A 20018-nucleotide genomic window follows, 5' to 3' on the forward strand; every position below is an offset into this window, starting at 1 on the left:
GGAATTTGGTACTGCTCACAGCACTGCTTCATGAGCGTGGATAAGGAGGGTGGGGGGGGGGGGTAAGACGTTCCGAATCACAGGCACTACTGTCCGAAGGCGAGGAGGCGGTCGACTACAGTCAACTACTGCAGACGATGACCGCTACATTGTGCAGTAGGCAAGAAGGGGTCCATCTTACCCTGCGGATGCAGTTACAACCACCTTTAGCAGGTCTGCAGAACACGCAAATCATACTCCACAGTGGCATGTGTGGCATGTCGACGGCAGGGGGGGGGGGGGGGGGGGGAGTGTCTTTGTTGCACGACGTCGTGTTCCGTGAACACCCGCGGAACGGGGCACCGTTCGGGATGGTGCCAAGAGCGTAGGGAGTGGACCAACTAGGACGGGGGTGGGGAGGGTGGGGTGCTGTTCTCGGATGAGAGCAGATTCAGTTTAAGTAGCGATTCTGAACATATCGTCATATGACAAGAGATAGGAAAACAAAATGCTCGCGGTAGCTTTGTGAAGCATGATTGTTTTGGTTGTCCAAGTGTTATGGTTTAGGCATAATGTTGCGTGGACGCACTGACCATATCTTCGATCACGGTTCATTCATCGGTCAACGAAACTGTTACACCGTGCTCCTTCCACAAATTGCGTCTTTTCAAGAATGCATTCGGAGGCGAATTTATTTTTAAATACAACAATGCGCCGCAACATTGAAGAGTGCACGTGGAGGTGCCCTCTAAATGAGTGGACATTTGGCGAACGGCTGGCCTACGCGATCCCTCCGTCCCGTCGACACGTGTCGGCTGCGTTGGGAAGATGTATTGCAGCACGTTCACATTCACCAAAGATCAAATGGTTCAAATGGCTCTATGGGACTTAACATCTTAGAACTACTTAAACCTAACTAACCTAAGGACATCACACACATCCACGCCCGAGGCGGGACTCGAACCTGCGACCGTAGCAGCAGTGCGGTTCCGGACTGAAGCGCCTAGAACCGCTCGGTCACAGTGGCCGGCACCAACGATCACCCAGCAGCTGTCAACCGCGTTGGTAGAGGAGTAGAACCCACCACCACAAGAACGCCTTACCAACTTTTTGGCCAGAATGGAAGCATGCATTGCTATCCGTGGTGATCACACACCCTATTAAAAACTACGCCCCGCCTTTTCCGTTGTCCAGAGGACCATCGTGATTCGCGGTGACTTCGATGTAATTATTATCATTGAATAAAAATGCCATTTCTGTTCGTCTCATTAAGTATTGCTTTCGGCATTATAATGCGGCAGTTCTTTCTGTTTACGGTTCAAGTTTCATCGAGTTACGGTACTTGGCAAGGACATATCATGTGGATGTTACGATATCGTGCTGAAAAGTAATGCATTGGAATTGTTCATTCGGTTCTCAATATCGCTTGAGGTACACCTGTCATGCATATCACTCGGTCGACTTCCCGCTTCGCTGTTGCAAGTAGCAACCCTCTGTAGCTAGAGGGCACCGAATTGCACCGTGCAATATGGCGATGTGTAATGTAACTATGTCGGCGCGCGAGAAACTGCGTGCTGTAACCGAGTTCCTAGCTGAAGAGTTCGTCCACACATGGAGCACCCTATCCTTCAGCGTTACGAAGCAACACCACACACGAGCGCAGCAATATCTGCAACAACGAGATGCCTTGGGTTCATAGTCATCAATCATCCTCCATACCGTCCCGTCTTGGCTCCACTCGATTTTCATCTGTTTCCAAAACTTAAAGAACACCATCGAGGACTTCACTTTGATGATGTGGTGCAGGCAGAGGTGAGATTGTTGCTCCGTCGACAAAGTCAGACATTTTACAGCATCAAGATATTGATCTCTTGTTCGGAAAAATGTGTTCGTCGCCAGGATAACTATGTTGGGAAATAAATATGGAGACTTGAAGAATAAAGATGCAGAATGTCAATAAAGTTTGTTTTATTTAAAAAGCCTTAAGAGTTCTCACATGAAAGATTCGCTGGCATTACTTTCCAGCACGCCCTCGTACTTTCGTTCTTAAGTTTTGCACACCAGTGTAGCTGCACGTTGGTCTTTCATGAAGATGCAGTGATAACAATGTAAACTCTTATATACTGGCGTGAAAACACACGAAGGAAAGCAAGTAAGGAAATTACAATTATTGTGCGTGCACAGTATAGTAGGAAGAACACATGACTTAATTTTTTGACAGTCTACGTACATCAATCTGTATACTGAGCAAGCAGTAAACAAAAGAAAAGTTCGGAGTAGGCATTAAAATCCATGGAGAAGAAATAAAAACTTTGAGGTTCGCCGATGACATTGTAATTCTGTCAGAGACAGCAAAGGACATGGAAGAGCAGTTGAGCGGAATGGACAGTGTCTTGAAAGGAGGGTATGAGCATGAACAAAAGCAAAACGAGGATAATGGAATGTAGTCGAATTAAGTTGGGTGATGCTGAGGGAATTAGATTAGGAAATGAGACACTTAAAGTAGTAAAGGAGTTTTGCTATTTGGGGAGCAAAATAACTGATGATGTTCGAAGTAGAGAGGATATAAAATGTAGATTGGCAATGGCAAGGAAAACATTTCTGAAGAAGAGAATTTTGTTGACATCGAGTATAGATTTAAGTGTCAGGAAGTCGTTTCTGAAAGTATTTGTACGCAGTGTAGCCATGTATGGAAGTGAAACATGGACGATAAATAGTTTAGACAAGAAAAGAATAGAAGCTTTCGAAATGTGGTGCTACAGAAGAATGCTGAAGATTAGATGGGTAGATCACGTAACTAATGAGGAGGTATTGAATAGAATTGGCGACAAGAGGAGTTTGTGGCACAACTTGACTAGAAGAAGGGATCGGTTGGTAGGACATGTTCTGAGGCATCAAGGGATCACCAATTTAATACTGGAGGGCAGCGTGGAGGGTAAAAATCGTAGAGGGAGACCGAGAGATGAATACACTAAGCAGATCCAGAAGGATGTAGGCTGCAGTAGGTACTAGGAGATGAAGAAGCTTCCACAGGATAGAGTAGCATGGAGAGCTGCATCAAACCAGTCTCAGGACTGAAGACCACAACAACAACATCAACTATGTACAGAGTGCAAAATTTAGTACACAGAACTGTCCCCTCCGGCAGCAATAGTGGTTCAATTTCGACAGGGCACTGAGTTGAACTAAGCTTCGATGACAGGTGTGGGTACATTTTTTCGTGAGAGTCTCTGAAGTCCATGAACAGATTTTTTCAATGGGTGTGAAATCAGATACTCATAGGTGATTGCAGAATGTCTACGGAGACCTGGCGGTGAACAAAAGCATGGTGAGTCGTTGGGCAAGGCGTCTGTCATCATCGCAACAAGGTAGCGGAAAACTGTCAGATCTCTCGCTTGCTGCCAGCCGTACACAGCTGTGACTCCTGCAATGTTGGGACACGTGGGCACTCTCATTCGAAGGGATCGACGGATCACAATCAGACACCTCGGTGCACAACTGGGCGTCTCTGTTGGTAATGCTGACGCACTTGTCCACCAGTTGGCGTACTCAAAGGGGTATGCCCACTGGGGTCTTCGTCTCCTAACAGGAGGCCAGGAGACTACAAAGAGCAACGAAGAACCATCTTTTTGGCCCAGTGAAGGATTCGTTGTGCGGATGATGGGGAGGTTACTGATGTAGCAAGACATTGGCTCAGACGTCGACCAATAGAGTGGTACGATGCGTGGGTACTGGAACTCCCAGTTAGGTGGCGTGAGGCCATAACCTTGATTATTTTAAAAAATAGGGCTTTAGCCGAAAGGGTGGGGAATAAAGTGCTGTATTGGAATACTGAATAAAACAAACCTGCGTTCAGAAAAAATGTGTTGTATTACTTACTGAACGTCCCACGTACGTGAAAGTCTATTTACTGCATTTCGCATTGTCAGCTAGGAGAGCGATGTATGAAGAAAATCACTATTATTCCATGTCCCAGCATTTTTACACTTTAGTTATGTTCATTGCCTTTGAGCATATAAATAGAGCAGCTGACATGATAATCTATATTCCTGTTTTACACTTGCGCTGTAGCCACGAAATTTTTCTACGTGCCAGAATTACTCTGCAGAGAATTCGAAGAATATTTTTCATTTTCGTGCTTAATACCGAGTGATAATTCCCATTGATTTTTCTCGCTCTTGGCAACGCTGCCATCCGCTTTCATTATTATTTGGCTACCTCCCAATCGCAGTATTAGCCTTCTGGGAGAGAACACATCGAGTAGAACAAGCGTGCTGCGGTTTAAAGTTGCCTTTGTACTGCACACGGTGGCACTACTGCAGGCAACAGTTTATTCGAGTCCGGTGGCAGCGCCATTTTATGCCCATTATGCCCTTTATAACGGGGGACTGAGCGAATAAAATATTTGTCTCGCTTTCAGAAGCTTTTGTCATTACCATCGGTCGCATATTGACAGCCTGAATAAAATATGGACCACAAGAGCCGAATGAAAAGTAATGTAAATGAAAACAGGGTGTTTACTCACCCCACTCGAATTTGGCAAACAGTCGGTGGCTGGGGCGAATAAACGAACGAGACAGTCACGCGAACAACGTAACTTACCGTGCCTGCTGTGTACGTCAAACAGCGCCTTCGACAAACAATGCACTCCGACGAGATAGAACTGCACTTGCTTATGCACTTGCAAAAGGAATACCTAATTATTTGTGCCGTACTGGCTTTCCAGAAACGATAAACATCAGCTTCATGTCGCTTCCACAGCTGAGATTGTTTTTGAACGGCAATGGAAAGAAATCACGCATGCAGAGTAAAATCTTTTCAGTGGCAAGGTGATTTGATAAAATGATCCGATCTCTGCATTCCAACTGCTTGCTGAGTAATATTCCTAACTGCAACGCAATAAAACAAAGTGAAATTTGCTTTTTTCCCTCGAGAGAACTCTTGCTTGTGCCTCAGTGCAGTACTGATGTGATGTGGTCTCTCAGGTCATCTTGGCGTGACGGATCAATAGTGTGTCATCGTGTGTTGAGGAGATTTTTACTTCTATTACGCGCGCAATATTCTTCAGATGCTACGGGCTGCGTTATGACGCGTTCTTGCTGCCTGGTCTCCAACCAGACTGTGAAGTTTTGTTGCTGTCTCGCCGCCATTTATAGTAGAGTTACGAAACCCGGCGCCCTATACTCTCTTCGACGCTCAGTTGTTTTTCGGAGTCTGTGTTGTTATTTTGCAAAATGCATAATCTCTAGGTAACACTCATTTCACAAGAATTCCTGCAAACATGACGTCCTTTTGACGTCACGCGCAATATTGACGACCGCAGGAACTGCTATCGACTTTGATTAGCTTACGATACGGACCTTTCACAGGACTTCACGCACGCGTGTCGGAAATTTATAAAAGCACTTGGTTCTTGATAAGTTTATTACAGTTATTGTTACAATTAAACATCACATAATGATTTGTAGACGGTTACCGCTTTTATATAAAAATGCTCTCTCAGGAGTGAGTTGTTATTGTCAATTATTTACGAATTAAGCATAAAACATACTTGTGTTAAAACTTGCAGTGTGCTATTTGAAGGTAACGGCACACTGAAAATTATCACAAACATGTCACTATTATCACTAAATGTCAGTTACTAACGTATCAACGATACAATACTTCAAGAGATGCTGTGATAATCAGGACACGAGACTAGTATCACATGTCCAGATTCTAGCGTAACGGGCCGGCCAGAGTGACAGAGCGGTTCTAGGAGCTTCAGTCTGGAGCCGCGCGACCGCTACGGTCGCAGTTTCGAATCCTGCCTCGGGCATGGATGTGTGTAATATCCTTAGGTTAGTTAGGTTTAAGTACTTCTAAGTTCTAGGGGACCGATGACCTCAGCTGTTAAGTCCCATAGTGCTCAGAGCCATTTGAACCATTTTTTTTTCTAGCGTCATGGACAACACCGTGGTTTGTAGTATCGAAGGGTACAGTTTCGCATCCCGTCACATGTTTTATTTTTGTTTTTCACCCCAGCGCTGTTACACATTCTCATGAATGGAATACAAGTACGTTCTGCAATATTAGATGTTATTTACAGTTCTGTGTGATCAGAGCACGAAGGATGAAATAAATATTTGGAGATATCCGAGTGTGTGCTTAGGCCGAATTCTAAGAGGACAGCTTTAACTGTTGCGACTCAAACGAGTAGCAATAAAATTCATAGTCTTCCTTTTCTCAAATATCTTGCTCTTTAGTTCGAATATGTGCCGATTTCCTACTGTATGTTTACTGAGGAACCTAAGAGGACAGCTTAAATTGCTGCGACTGAAATTAGCAGCAATAACATTCATATTCTTCCTTGTCACAAAGTCGATAGAAATTCCTGTGACTGTTGACACTGTGTGTGACGTCAAAGTGACGTCATGTTTGCAGAACGTCTTGTGAAATGAATGTTACTCACGTTCTCTGAGTCTTTTCGAGCTTTGGTGGATGAGGTGGTCGACGGCATTAATAAATTGTCTAATCCCAAGCATTCCTTGAATTGAAGCCTGTATCTCGATAGACTCTTTAATTACGCTGTTCTAGAAACTTGACGTTTGCATTGCGAGTCTGGAGTTGCCGTAAATCATTTTGTGGTTATTTGAGGCAGATGCTGTGTTTTTTAAAGAATTTTAGGAAGATGATAGTCCTTTCATCTCTCCTCGACTATTCTAACGGTCTGCCCAACGTAATACAAGCCGTATTCGCGTGGAATGCAGTACACATCCGGCATTCCGGGACATTTGTCGTATTTAACATTACAAAGAAGACTTCTCATCTTTGTTGTGAAGCAAATTGAATGTAATGCGGAGACTGAGAAAACGAAAAATCAATAATCGCTTATCTGCCTTATGCTGGCCCAGTCTCAAGAAAGATAAATAAACTCCTACGGAAGCAAGGTCATATCTTCCACCAAAGCTGGAAAACGCTAAGAGAATGTGCGTTTCATGGAATAAAAATGCGAGCTTCGAAATGCAAATAAGCATAAATGAGAGTAGTGGCGCCGGGTGTAGAACTTGGCTATAGAAAGCGGCGCAGATACCAACAGTCTTTCACATCCTGGTTGGGTTTTGAGACCGATGACCTCGCTGTCTGGTCTCCTTCCCCAAACCAACCAAGCAACCAACCTGGTTGGGTTCCAGACAGCGAAAGTGCATAAAAGATCCAACTCCCAGCACCCGCAAGTAAATCGACTCAACAACTCGGCTGAACACCCGGAGACACACCATTTAGTTTACTATGGTTTTTCAATGGCTTTCCCACATTATTCCAGGCGAGTTTATTTTTATTTCATTGTTCAACATCTTTATATTTAAAGGTTTTTCTTTAAAAATATCTGGGTATGATCGTTTACAAACTGCAATCAGTGAAATAATAGTACATTTGATATAAAACATGTGCATACTCTCACGTGGTAGAAGATTATTTAGTAAATAATTTTAATAATTTATTTAGAAAATAATTTTTACATCTGTGATGTCATCTAAAAATTGTAAGAAATCATTCAGTAAGTATGTCAAGTTATGCAATAGCTTTGATAATTGTTTTTTCGAACGCTAATTAATATAAATTAGCCAGAGTACAGAAACTTTGAAAATTGATGAATGTTCGCTTAGAATGTGCTCTTCAAGGCTATATTTTTTTATAGAGTTGAAATGGAACGTAAATTGTAAAACAACTCAAAAGCCAGTATTGCATGTGGAGAGTATACTTTCAGAGTTTTATAAAGTAGTGGATCAGTTGCAACTCAAATGGTTCAAATAGCTCTGAACAGTATGGAACTTAACATCTGAGGTCATCAGTCCCCTAGACTTAGAACTATTTAAACCTAACTAACCTAAGGACATCACACATATCCATACCCGATGCAGGATTCGAACCTGCGACCGTAGCGGGCGCACGGTTCCAGACTGAAGCGCCTAGAACCGCTCGGCCACAGTAGCCCGCGGTCGGCAACTCACTCCACCACTTAAAGCGAGACGATTCCTTAAAAAGCTACAGTCACTTCCTTTAGGCCTTCTACATTTGTGCTATTCTCCATCCTTGGTAACAGTTACGTCGACGAAGTGTTAAAATCTAATCATCCTGGCTCTCTCACTTTCTGATGGCAAAGGGAAATGGTGATTTTGTTCCAGGTATGTGGTAGAATCATGAGCTTCTGACATGTTCTCCAAGTTATCAGGTAAAAGAATGGCTATCTCTAATTGTTCGGTTGTAATGATGAAATAATATGATCTTGTGGCAGTGTTGGCCGGGAGGCACCGTTCGCGGCAAATCGGCCGCCGGGTGCAAGTCTTATTTCATTTGACGTCGCATTGGGTGAGGTGCGCCTCGGTGGTGATGAGTGACTGATGAGAACAACACAGCCGCGCGGTATTAACTGAGCGGTCTAAGGCCCTGCAGTCATGGACTGTGCGGCAGGTCCCGGCGGAGGTTCGAGTCCTCCCTCGGGCATGGGTGTGTGTGTTTGTCCTTAGGATAATTTAGGTTAAGTAGTGTGTAAGCTTAGGGACTGATGACCTTAGCAGTTAAGTCGCATACGATTTCACACACATTTGAACATTTTGAAGAACAACACAACATCCAGTCCATGGGCAGAGAAAATCGCCAACCTGGACGGGAATCGAACCCGAACCCGCTACATGGTAGGCAAGCCAACGGAAGATCTTAAAAAAGTTTAGAACTCTGTGCACACAGAAAAGAAAAAAAATCTCATAGCGTAGTTTATGGTGTCAGTAGCTAAGATAAATGCAATACAATGTTCTCAAAATGTGTTGTTTGTAAATGATATTTAATCCAAAACTGTTAAAACGATGACAGACAGTCTGTTTTGAGGAACGTTGGAAGAAGGTGACAATTTATGCAAGTGAGATTACTTGTAGCACGAGAGCAGTGTCTCTAGTATGCCCGTCGATTGCGTCACGTCGCTCTTTTCAGTTTTGAGTTCACAGTGAGCACTGAAGAGGCCTAGAAAATAGCGTGCGGCTCTAAATACGAGAGCCTGGTGACAGATTTCGCCTGATGTCATGCAGCCCACATAACACGACTGCCATTCGTTTCCTCCTTCCATGCTCTGCAGGGGCTATGAAGATGCTCCTGCAGCGTTTTCGACGGGAAGTGTCCGCAATACAGCCCAAATTGGCTCCCTCTTTTTCATATCTGCCCACACGAGTCGCTGGCTATGAAGACAACATTTTGGCACAGACAATGGGCTATATACTAGCGTAGAGAATTGGCGGAAAGCATAGACTTTCCTTCTATGACGAAGGCATTAGAAAGTTGGTATAATGCTATGACAAATGTCTAAGTCGAAGCGGTGACTAAGTAGTCAAGTACCTCGAAGGTGTAGGTAACTGTTGTACATAAAACATTTTTGATTTTTGCAGCGGTTTCCAATTCGCAAGAGATAAGAACTTACTTTCTGAATAGCCCTCATATTTTTATATTCAGCTTCCGAAAATGGCTCTAGAATGGCATCACTGCCTTCACTACTTCTTCATAAATACTGTAAGGATAAGAAGACGTTATGGAGTGAAAAGGTGTTTCTACGTTGTTCCGTTTGTGAATCTAAAAAAAAGGAAAGTACTAAAAACTGATACCCACGTACTGATCAACGGTTTGAAAGTTAAAGATGCGTCTACCCACTTAATAAATTGGGTTTGTGTTCTCTACTGGAAACGTGTTCACATAAAGTAGCTGGAAGTTCTTGTTCTGAACATCATGTGGTGTGAGTACAACTTGACCGTTCCGTTAGACGCCTGTTTAGAGCACTCTAGATGATGCGAATTCGTGAGGAAACTGTCGCATACCGTCGTTAGTGAACTAACTGGCACCTGTGTCGATGCTGCACGATGTTTTTCACGTGCCAGCGGCACTCCAGACGGAGAACGTACGCAGGAAGCGGAAATCATTAGCAACCGAGTTCGCAACATTTTCGCGGTAGCGTCATAAAACAGCGGTGAACGTACTAGCGAAGGAAGAACCTTGAAGCAACACAGTGGATTAGATCTGTGATGATCAGATGCATCAAGACCATGACACTGAATCCTCACCGATGACAGCCATAATTCATTACTTGGGTCAACAAGCTCGCTTTAGATTTCGTTATTTTTTTATTTATCCCCTCTTTGTCAGCTACCACCATTCTTAGCAAAGAATGTTGATAGTACCTTCTGCTACTGCTCCGTCCTTGCAGTCATCTTCGTACTTCCCCTTTACAGCTGTATTGTAAAACAATCTACTCTGTGTCTATGTAAGATTCACAACTAACTGTGGATCTTTAAGTTCAATGTTTCATTTCTGATTCTTTACGTCTGAGTTACAGTTTTAGTAAATACTATTTAATTCTAGGGTGATATTTGATAAAAGCACTCCGTCTTCAGGCCACGAGTGGCCTACCGGGACCATCCGACCGCCGTGTCATCCTCGGTGGAGGATGCGGATAGGAGGGCCGTGGGGTCAGCACACCGCTCTCCCAGTCGTTATGATGGTAGTCTTGACCGAAGCCGCTACTATTCGGTCCAGTAGCTCCTCAATTGGCATCACGAGGCTGAGTGCACCCCGAAAAATGGCAACAGCGCATGGCGGCCTGGATGGTCACCCATCCAAGCCCCGACCACGCCCGACAGCGCTTAACTTCGGTGATCTCACGGGAACCGGTTTAGACTGCGGCAAGGCCGTTGCCAGGGTGATATTTGATATTAGTAAATATCTTTGTTGATGACACTTTGTTTGTCAGCAGCTTGCATAGCCTAGCCTGCCAGACAGTAAAAATTTCTTATTATATGTTCTGTTGTTCTTAAGTTGATTCTTGTTGTTGTTGTGGTCTTCAGTCAGAAGGCTGTATTGTTGCAGCCCTCCATACTAGTCTATCCTTTACAAGCATCTTCATCTCTGCACAACTGATGCAACCCTTATATGCATAGTTATGTAACAATGAGTGGTCCTCAACAAGGCTACACAACGATGTTGTATATTGAAAGAGATGACTGGTAATGTAAAAATTAAACGTGGTCTCGTCAGCAAGTGAATATAGTAACCACAGTCGTCTCTATACATTTATAAAGTCATACTTCATAAATATTTTTTCTTTATTTATTATGATTTTGAGTGCACAGGTTATTTTAACATGTAAATCATTCCCACTTTTAGTCTGAAGAGCAGTGTCATTGGTAAACCTGAATTATCTGTTCATCTTTCTCTCTGGATATTCTATCGGACATTCCTTTAACTCCTGCTGAAAAGAATATAGGACCAATATTGAGTTTTTAAGTCACATAAAACGAAGTTTGACGGCCATCTTTAGCAAGCGAAGCCACTTTGTCCACGTGCAGACAGACTGTATTCAGAATGTGCAACATCGATGTGACTATGAAGAACAGGTACCTACACTATGTGATCAAAAGTATCGGGACACCCCCAAAAATACACGTTTTTCATATTAGGTGCATTGTGCTGCCACCTACTGCCAGATACTCCACATCAGCGACCTCAGTAAGCGTTAGGGGTCGTGAGAGAGCAGAATGGGGCGGTCCGTGGAACTCACTTCGAACGTGGTCAGGTGGTTGGGTGTCACTTTTGTCTTACGTCTGTACGCGAGATTTCCATACTCCTAAACATCCTTAGGTCCACTGTTTCCAATGTGATAGTGAAGTGGAAACGTAAAGGGACGCGTACAACACAAAAGCATACAGGCTGACCTCGTCTGTTGACTGACAGAGACCGCTGACAGTTGAAGAGGGTCGTAATGTGTAATAGGCAGACATTTATCCAGACCATCGTACAGGAATTCCAAACTGCATCAGGATCCACTGCAAGTAGTATGATAATTAGGCGGGAGTTGAGAAAACATGGATTTCATGGTCGAGCGGCTTCCCATAAGCCACACATCACGCCGGTAAATGCCAAAAGCCGCATCGTTTGGTGTAAGGAGCGTATACATTGGACGATTTAACAGTGGAAAAACGTTGTTTTGACTGACGAATCACGGTATACAATGTGGCGATCTGATGGTAGGGTGTGGGTATAGCGAATTTCCGGGGAACGCCATCTGCCAGCGTGTGTAGTGGATCCGGTGGTGTTATGGTGTGGTCGTGATTTTCATGGAGGAGGCTTTCACCCCTTGTTGTTTTACGTGGCACTATCACAGCACAGGCCTACATAGATGTTTTAAGCACCGCCTTGCTTCCTTCTGTTGAAAAGCAGTTCGGGGATGGCGATTGCATCTTTCAACCGGATCGATCACCTGCTCATAATGCACAGCCTTTGGCGGACTGGTTACACGACAATAACATCCCTGTAATAGACTGGCCTGCACAGAGTCTTGACCGGAATCCTATACAACATCGTTGGGATGTTTCGAACGCTGACTTCGTTCAAGTCTCTCCGCCCGAAATCTATACCTCTCTTCAGTGGAGCATTCCGTGAAGAATGGGCTACCATTCCCGAAAAAGCCTTCCAGCACCTGGCTAAATGTATGCCAGCGATAATGGAAGCTATCATCAAGGATAAGGGTGGGCCAACACCATACTGAATTCCGGCATTACCGATAGAGGGCGCCACGAACTTGTAAGTCATTTTCAGCCAGGTGTCCGGATACTTTTGATCAAATAGTGTAAATGCCTACGGTTACTTGATTATGTCCATAAATGAAAGATACCAGATTATTCCTTGGAAGTTACGGCATTTTTATTTCAGCTGTTATGTGGGTCATTTAATCGTCTGTACTCTGTGGTATTTGTATTTCTCCCCATATATCTTGCATGTTATAGCGTAGATAGGTTTTGGGTGATCAGTTTTTTTAACTAAGTAATAAAAGTTTGATAATGTGTAAAGGCAGGACTATGTTATGCAGACTAGGCGTCTGCAGTCCTGCTACACATTAAAATCGCCGCGCCACCGTACCGTATCACAAAAACCGGCTCGGGAGAAAAGTGGCGCAGCCCGTTAAAAAAGTGGATTATCGTGCTCTAATTCGTTCTCGGCAGCATCTCAAATATTGCGGCAGTGAAAGGCCGATCCAGGCGACTTCTTTACCCACCTGAACTGACCTGACAAATTACATATGCAGTTCTGTACACCAAAAGGCATCATTACATAATATCGAGTTTGAGAGCAAATCTGTAGCTTAGGCAGAATTTTGCAAGTTTTTGGGTGTGCGAGTTGATGAGAGACTGAATTGGAAGAAACACATTGATGATCTACTGAAACGTTTGAATTCAGATACTCATACTACAAGGGTTATTCCAAATAACAATAACAATGTGCATAACTACAACACTAGGAGAAATCTGATCCTTGCTCTACATATGCAATTAAGACGAGGACGGCCAATGATCACTTCCGTGCGGAGCACAAACTCTTACGGGAATCGTCGAAATGCCGCGAGTAATGAAGATAATGGGCACGGGTCACTACACCACTAGTGTGGATAAGTTAAAAATTTGGGTGTGAAAGAAGGTGTGCAAGGGTAGTCCGTGCAGTTGTGATAACAACTTTGTCTGTGGTCAATCTATCTGGCTAGTAAGCAGGGGTACCGTGTTCGAATCCCAGTCCGTCACAAATTTGCATCTTTCTCCCTAGATTAAAATCAGTGCCCACTGCCAACTAATGTCATTAATTCCTTTGTGTTTTAAATCTAACTTTGGCATTGAAAGGGTGATTTATACGGCCATAAAAGTATTTGGTCACTGACAAAATAACAGCTGTCTGACACACAGCCTAACAGCATTTAAAAACAAATAAAAATAATTTATGATTGATAACTCCTTCTGCTAAACAGATGAATTCTTAGATATGAAATAGTAATCATACAACTATTAAAAAACTTGAATTACAACATGTAAAGAAACTTTATTTAAACTGACACGTTCCAAATCATTGCGAAGTGTCATATGCATGATCTACAGTGCAATTACTAGTCTAATCTGACCCTGCTATGCTCCTTCATCACTAACATTATCGTCGGCCAGACGTGACAGTTCAGTTCCCTAATTTCCTCATACGATCTTCCCACTTTATTGAAACACCAGTCAAACACGTAACATGTCAGTTAGTGACGTACCGATAACGCCTCAAACAGCGTAGACGCGTATGATTGCTTTATCTTTGCCTCTACTATTGTTGGCAACTTAGAAGTGGCAAGTGTTGCAAGACCGTGTTGTATCAGGCCAGATAGTTCAACGTTATATAAAGATCAGTGTTGCAAAAGGTACTGATATTGTCCATTTGATATTTTAAATAAAGTGTTATGATGACATCTCTATCTACTCGGTAGTTCACAAAAGTAAAGGAATTCGTTTCCTCGCATCTTTCATAACTGTATGTCACGTATGATGTTAAACTAAAGCGCCAACAACATTTTCTTCTTAATGGAAGCTATTTTTGGGACTTACATTATCTTCAAATTACAGTGTTCATGTCGATTCCATGGTTTGTGGAATTGGAAACATATAGTCTGCAGCTGTGTTTGTGAGGAATACCATCTCCGATAATGTCGCATTTTATGAATATGAAAGAATTAAAATAGGTAGGAGGCATGTTTATGGTATATATAGGCAGGCAAGCAATGTGAATGAGATGTGCAAACTTATATTTACCCGGTTTTCGAATCTACAGTTCTACTTGCATGAATTTTCATGGAAAGACCCTATAGGTCACTTACGTTTAGATTAATCTCATTCATTCTCGTTAAACAAAAGTGGCGCTAATCCAAATATATTTCTCACTCAACACATCAGTAAATTACATGGTGCTAACGCAGTGTGCTACAATGAATGTAGCTTTCTGCAGGTAAGATTCTTCGACTGGTACCATTATTGTTTTGAAAAATATAGTGACAATTGGCGCTACTACGTATCCAACAGACACGGAAATTCTATCCTCGAAAGAGACAGTGTACATCTGTTCTCTACGTAATTGTAAGTATTATTCTTTTGATTACTCTCTGCTGTATCATAGTATACGACGGCTAGTCCGTATCTGTTAGCTGTGGCTATAGCGAGCTGCATCGTATTACAAAAAAAATTATTATTTTTTTGACGTCATCTTCACTGAACATCGAGCATTCAGAGACCTGAGCTGAAAAGACGGCTTTAATTACGACTTTGCCACGTGTATGGCGAGAGATATATTCCCAGGTGCCAGTAAATACATTTAACGTCATGCCTGTCGCAAGTCATTAAATGAAACAGCATTTCACGCAACGACTTTCTGCAAGTCAGGTTTGACAACAAAAGAAATTCTCCACTGAATCAAAACTCGAAGCATTCTTTTTCGGAGAATGAAAAAAGGATTAGGAAAAGTGTTACGAAAGGACATTACGTCAAAAGAAGACACATATAACCGTGCGTAATTAATGGTGCAACGTAAACTGATAACTCTCTTTTTTTCGTAGATCAGAAGAGGTACCAAACTGATTATGTGTGATTGCCTGAAACGTCCAACAAGCCTTCTCAATTTGAAGCAGCCAAGTACTACAACCGGGAATAGCTTTCCGTTGATGAGAGGCGTGCAAAACAAACGACGTAGGCGGTCTTTCGAGTGCCGGTGTTGACGCCTTGGAAAGGTTTGTTTAGCGCCTTTTGCAGTTACAACAATATTTACACAGTTAAAATGTCACTTACTTCAGCACTTTGTGTGAATGTGTTCGCCGTCTGGCGTATTTTCTTCTGCAGTTGACGCCAATCTCTCTTCACTGAACAGACTATTTCTCACGTGTAGAGAGGAATGTAAAGGTAATTCAGAAAATCGCATTGTTTCATTAAGACACATTTAGCATTTAGTTTAGAGAGAATTAGCGGATTTATAGTGCTTGCACTTTTGACACAACCCGTGCGGAAATCTGTCATTTTTAATGGTCATCGATGCCAATCTCTTTTCACTGCGCTAACTATTTCTCACGTGTAGAGAGGAATGTAAAGGTAATTCAGAAAATCGCATTGTTTCATTAAGACACATTTAGCGTTTAGTATAGAGAGAATTAGTGGATATATAGTGCTTGCACTTTTGACACAGTCTGTGTGGAAATGTGTCATTTTTTAATGGTCATCGATCTTCAGCTGATTTCATCTCATCCTCCAAATCTTCGTGCCTTGTACTGATGTTTCCAACTCAACACTCCTACTACACCTAACATGCTACATCATCACTTTACATCGCCTTGTGTTTGTACGTTTCTACACTTTTACTTGTCTAGAGACCTACTCATTGCAACTATGTAGTGGCAGATATCTTACTAACCTGCCCCTTACTTAGCTACTTTCCTCGCACACTCTTTCAAGTGCATTATCATTTCGTCCTTTAGTTTAACGCCTTTTACAGTACCACATTTCAAACGCTATTCTGAATGTAGTATATTGTTACAAACGTCTGCCTTTTTTCGGCTGTGTTGTGTAATGTTGTTTCCTCTACAAGAAAAATCTGTTACGAGATCTTCAGCGGCGCAGTTGTTTAGCGTCTCACCATTCTCCTTTCTACTACTCTTTAAATGGTTCAAAAGGCTCTAAGCACTAAGGGACTTAACATATGAGGTCATCAGTCCCCCACACTTAGAACTACTTACACCTAATTAACCTAAGGTCATCACACGCATCCACGCCCGAGGCTCAGAGCCATTTGAACTTTTTCCTTGTGGAAATATTCACCGTAAACTGAAATAAAGCCAATGGAGTTCTGGTTCACCCTAGGGCAACTAACAGCAAAGATTGTACTACATCCTCCCTGCCCGTGCGCCCTCGCACGATGATCTAGTTGCGGCCGCTCCTTAGCGCCGAGCCTGCGAGAACCGTCTCCCTGATGATTCGTACAGCAATAGTTTATAATAATGCCTGCATTCTTTTTTAACTGTTTCGCGTATACACTACTGGCCATTAAAATTGCTGCACCACAAAGATGACGTGCTACAGACGCGAAATTTAACCGACAGGAAGAGGATGCTGTGATATGCAAATGATTAGCTTTTCAGAGCATTCACACATGGTTGGCGCCGGTGGCGACACCTACAACGTGCTGTCATGAGGAAAGTTTCCAACCGATTTCTCATACACTAACAGCAGTTGACCGGCGTTGCGTGGTAAAACGTTGTTGTGATGCCTCGTGTAGGGAGGAGAAATGCGTACCATCACGTTACCGACTTTGATAAAGGTTGAATTGTAGCCTATCGCGATTGTTGTTTATCGTATCGCGATATTGCTGCTCTAGTTGGTCGAGATCCAATGACTGTTAGCAGAATATGGAATCAGTGGATTCAGGAGGGTAATACGGGACGCCGTGCTGGATCCCAACGGCCTCCTATCACTAGCAGTCGTGATGACAGGCATCTTATTCGCATGGCTGTAACCCATCGTGAAGCCATGTCTCGATCGCTGAGTCAGCAGATGGGGACGTTTGCAAGACAACAAACATCTGCACGAACAGTTCGACGACGTTTGCAGCGGTATGGACTATCAGCTCGGAGACCATGGCTGCGGTTACCCTTGAGTCTGCATTACAGACAGGAGCGCCTGCGATGGTGTACTCAACGACGAACCTGGGTGCGCGAATGGAAAAACGTCATTTTTTCGGATGAATCCAGGTTCATGATGGTCGCATCCGTGTTTGTCGAAATCGCACATTGGAAGCGTGTATTCGTCATCGCCATACTGGCGTATCACCCGGCGTGATGGTATGGGGTGCCATTGGTTACACGTCTCGGTCACCTCTTGTTCGCATTGACGGCACTTTGAACAGTGGACGTTACATTTCAAATGTGTTACGACCAGTGGCTCTACCCTTCATTCGATCCCTGCGAAGCCCTGGTTTTCAGCAGGATAATGCAAGACCACATGTTGCAGGTGCTGTACGGGCCTTTCTGGATACAGAAAATGTTCGACTGCTGCCCTGGCCAGCACATTCTCCAGATCTCTCACCAATTGAAAACGTCTGGTCAATGGTGGCCGAGCAACTGGCTCGTCACAATACGCCAGTCACTACTCTAGATGAACTGTGGTATCGTGTTGAAGCTGCATGGGCAGCTGTACCTGTACACACCATCCAAGCTCTGTCTGACTCCATGCCCATGCCGTTATTACGGCCAGAGGTTGTTGTCCTGGGTACTGATCCCTCATGGTCTATGCACCAAAATTGCGTGAAAATATAATCACATGTCAGTTCTAGTATAATATATTTGTCCAATGAATACCCGTTTATCATCTGCAGTTCTTCTTGGTGTTTTTATGGCCAGTAGTGTATGTCTTCTGCTTAGTATGTTTTTTGATTAGCTTGTACAGGACACAGTTGATACCTGAAGACAGTTTTGGAACTTTCGATACGTCATTGCCCGGTTCTCAGCGACGTAATGGGTCGCATCGACTGCCTCTGCGCCTCGACAAAACGTACTTGACCAAATGACGAGTGCTGGTGGGGCCCGGGGATACGTACAAAGCACTTTCCGAGAGCGGGAAGACGGCCTTTGTCTGCCGGGAAAACCGCGCCGCTCGCTTCGCTTTGACCGCGGATGGGATTGCTGGCGCTGGGTGGCGGCCGCAGCTGCAGTGGCAGAGGCAGGGGCAATCGCGGTGATTGCTCGCTGCCGCTCTCCCGGGGCTGATGTAGAGTTCTTTGCGACCGCACCACCAGCGGCGTTATTACTCGCAAACGTGTGCAGCGTAATGCAAGACTCACGACAGCGCCGAGCACGCGAGCGCGCCGGGTTTACTGCCCCTAGCTGGGAGCGCTCGTCAGGGAGGCGGTTGTCGCAGGCTCGGCGCTAAGGAGCGGACGCAACTAGATCGTCGTGCGAGTGCGCACGGGTCGCGAGGACGTAGTACAGTCTTCGCTGTTAGTTCCCCTAGGGAGAACCAGAACTCCATCGGCAAACTTTCAGAGGTGGCTGTATGTACCAAAACAAGAAAAAGATTCTTCTAAACATGGGCTGTAGCGCACACATCTTCGGTACTGTGAAATAATTCTCTTCTCTTAAAAGCTCTTTGCTTCCCATATTCTGGGAGGAAGTAGTATGGACAGAAACAAGAAAGACATGTCTACATCTACATCTACAACCATACTCCGTAAACCACCTGACGGTGTGTGGCGGAGGGTACCTTGAGTACCTCTATCAGTTCTCCCTTCTGTTCCAGTCTCGTATTGTTCGTGGAAAGAAGGATTGTCGGTATGCCTCTGCGTGGGCTCTAATCTCTCTGATTTTATCCTCATGGTCTCTTCGCGAGATATACGTAGGAGGGAGCAATACACTGCATGACTCCTCGGTGAAGGTATGTTCTCGAAACTTCAACAAAAAACCGTACCGAGCTACTGAGCGTCGCTCCTGCGAAGTCTTCCACTGGAGTTTATACATCATCTCCGTAAAGCTTTCGCGATTACTAAAGGATCCTGCAACGAAGTGCGCTGCTCTCGTTGGATCCTCTCTATCTCTTCTATCAACCCTATCTGGTACGGATCCCACACTGGTGAGCAATATTCAAGCAGTGGGCGAACAAGCGTACTGTAACCTACTTCCTTTGTTTTCGGATTGCATTTCCTTAGGATTCTTCCAATGAATCTCAGCCTGGCATCTGCTTTACCGACGACCAACTTTATATGATCATTCCATTTTAAATCACTCCTAATGCATACTCCCAGATAATTTATGGAATTAACTACTTCCAGTTGCTGACCTGCTATATTGTAGCTAAATGATAAAGGATCTTTCTTTCTATGTATTCGCAGCACTTTACACTTGTCTACATTCAGATTCAATTGCCATTCCCTGCACCATGCGTCAATTCGTTGCAGGTCCTCCTGCATTTCAGTACAATTTTCCATTGTTACAACCTCTCGATATACCACAGCATCATCCGCAAAAAGCCTCAGTGAACTTCCGATGTTATCCACAAGGCCATTTATGTATATTGTGAATAGCAACGGTCCTACGACACTCCCCTGCGGCACACCTGAAATCAATCTTACTTCGGAAGACATCTCTCCATTGAGAATGACATGCTGCGTTCTGTTATCTAGGAACTCCTCAATCC

This window comes from Schistocerca piceifrons, chromosome 4 (assembly GCF_021461385.2).
Source record: "Schistocerca piceifrons isolate TAMUIC-IGC-003096 chromosome 4, iqSchPice1.1, whole genome shotgun sequence".
NCBI classification, from domain to species: Eukaryota; Metazoa; Arthropoda; class Insecta; order Orthoptera; family Acrididae; genus Schistocerca; species Schistocerca piceifrons.